Genomic DNA, 3,029 nt, shown 5'->3' with positions numbered 1-3,029 from the left:
CCCAAAAGCAACTGACGTAAAAATAAAAATGCGGTATAATAATGTTTTTATTTACTTCCCACATTGCTATTGTATCTCAGGACAACATAGAAACCCCTCGCGGTAATATCAGGCACATTTTACTAATAAATCTCGTTTCAGAACAGGCAAAACTTGATGCTCCTAGTCTTTTTACACGGTGCAATTTTGTTCTGTAGCCACTAGATGGTGGTAAAGAGATATGTGTGAACACTTACAATTAGAGCAGAATAGAATAGAAAATTAATTTATTGTCCCACAATGGGGAAATTCTGCGGTTTACAGCAGCAAAAAGATTATAGAAAACATAACATAAATGTGAACTTTAGAAAAATGTATAAGAGTAACATAATAATGAAGGGTTAAAAGGTTAACAATAAAATACTGTGCTATAAAGTGTTTTAACAATTATTTCTATCCTCTTACACCCAAGTAGGTTTTATATAGTGAATCAGCAAGAACATGTTAATAATTGAACACATTGCATTTAATAACGGTAAAATATCAACTTTCTACCTTTAAAAAGCATTATGGATAAATAATAAATAATGTAATGTATCCCCTGAGAACAGTAAGGGGTCATTGTTAACACATCTTTCCCTTACCCAAGATTTTTTCTTTTTTGACCTTTTTTTTTTTAGCCAAAGAGATTTGAAGCTCAATCTGTCTAAAAAAAGATTCACAAGGATACACCAAGATTAAGCTACATATAGAGACAGTTCTGTTTGAATATCCCAGGAAATTGGCAATCCCCAACGAGTGGTGTGTTGCTGACCAAAGAGGGACGTTTGTGATGTCTGTCCAACCAATGGAAGATAAAGGATGAAGAATTCCCCTTATGATGCATTAAGGGGAATTCTTTACGAACTCTGATTCGTTGTCATAGCTGCAGGTTTTTGGGGCACAACCTTCGGGAGGAGGGGGGCATAGAGAACTAAAAAAGCTTGTCCAGAGGAGGGCAGGATAAGGAGATTTTTGGTTGTCTGCCTAATCTGAGAGGAATTTTCCTGCACAAGTGGCAAAAACATGCTCTGGGGGCTTCACTGTTAATATTCTTTACTCAAAAATTTAGAATAATATGTGTCCTTTAAAGACTTCTTACACTCGTGTCCCAGATTTAATGACCAAAACTAAGGATTTTGTATTTACTCAGGGTATTAGAGTGATGGAAATGGAGAGGTTTTTAAGTGTTGTCTCATTGGCCTGACACCAGCAAGACAAACAATCAGTAAGGTGAGGATTTATCATAGCATTTCAGTATTTACAATATGCTCCAATTGTTAAGCTATTTCTGATATGTCTATATGATGATAAATTATATATGATGAAGTTACGGCTCATGGTTTGATCTAAATGAATCCCTAAATATTTTATCTCTGTTACAATGTTTATTTTTTCCTGTTTACATAAATGTTAGGAATTTCTCTCGTTTCATTTGTCTTGGAAAAATACATCCCCACAGTTTTATATGTTTGTTAAGAATGAAGAATTGGGCTAGTTGCTTATCAATTAATAATAACAATTCAAGTCTCACTTACTTTACTCTCCTTTCACGTACCCAGATGACAGCATCATCTGCGTACATGATGATGTCTACATCTTTGCAGACAGCAGGAAGATCCTTTATATAGATGCTAAATAACAAGGTTCCCAGAAAGGACCCTCGTGGGACCTCGGCTGTACATGGCTTTAAAGAGGAAAATGCATTATTGCCCTCACATGTTGAAATCGATTAGAAATATAAAACTGCAACTGTTGTAGTGCCTTAGTAGACAATCAGGAAACGTTGGTCTGTTAGCTAGCAGCAGGCTAGCTCAATGGAATAATTGCGTTGAAAGCAAAACTGGATTGAATTTAACAATTTATTTTGCAGCTTTTTTTCCCACAGGCAGTTTTTCATATTAGCAGTTCATTTGCACATTGCTATTTGCTGCGATGGCAGGATTTTCTCTTTTGCATTGGTTTTGTGTGCTAGTAGAATTTTTATATTTGCAGTACTTTTACAGTTTGCTGCACATTCATATGGTTAAAAAAACAATCCACTGGACTTGGTTTCAAAGTTTAAAGGCGTTTCGCTTCTTATCTTTTTCAATTTAAAATATCAGAATTAGCGTTGAGTTCTAAGCTTTAAATAGTAACCCCAAAAACTTGTTTTGTCTCAGAAAACATGCAAATCTAACCAGAAGAACAGGTCCGTCCCTTAGGAATGGGGAGTCATTATGGGTTCTTTGTTAGCCTGTTATACCCAGTACTGGGCTACGCCTCTGAGCTTCCAGCCCAGCATCGGGTATTGCAATGACTATGACCTGGATGACTGAGAATCTTCACCATCATATTCATATGGGCCTAGTTGTCAAAGCAGTCTCAGATTTCTTCAGTTTTTAACCTCCTTTTAATTGCTTTCATCATCCAGGTCTGCATTCACCTCTGATTAGCTCATAGCTTTTTTATTGTATTTAATAGCATCTGTTTGAAAGTGAACCTCATTTCCTTAATAATTTAAAAGAGAATTACAAGTTCTTCTTCTCTTTCTTCCATTTGTTCTAAACAGCAGACACAAGCTTCTGCGAAATAGACACATGATTGTGGTCTGAATTCTTCTAAATGAGATTTTGTCCATGCGTTTCAAAGGTCAAAGTCTGATTGAAATACGTAATGTGTCTGAGTGTGAAGTTGAGTTTAATTGTTTCCTGCAGCACAGTTTGATTCTTGGGAGTCACTTCAGTGATTACTGATACTGCCACCTTTGAGCATCTGTCGACTGGCACGTCTTTGCATGCATTCCACACAAAGCCGAAGATTCACTCCGACCTTAAGACAGAAAGAGCTCAGGAATTAAATCTGACATTCTGCCAGATTTCAGCCGTGCTGTGAGTCTTATCAAACATGTCTGCCAGCATCCTTCAGGGATTTCTGGAGCTGCACTGAGAGCAGATGGGCAGCCTGGTCTTCATTTGATAGTCTTTATTAAGAATCAGAATGTGGATATGACTATGATCAATTACTGTGTG

The sequence above is a fragment of the Cyprinodon variegatus genome, unplaced genomic scaffold (genome assembly GCF_000732505.1).
Source record: "Cyprinodon variegatus isolate N-32 unplaced genomic scaffold, C_variegatus-1.0 Scaffold46, whole genome shotgun sequence".
Taxonomy (NCBI): domain Eukaryota; kingdom Metazoa; phylum Chordata; class Actinopteri; order Cyprinodontiformes; family Cyprinodontidae; genus Cyprinodon; species Cyprinodon variegatus.
This window is presented reverse-complemented; position numbering follows the sequence as displayed.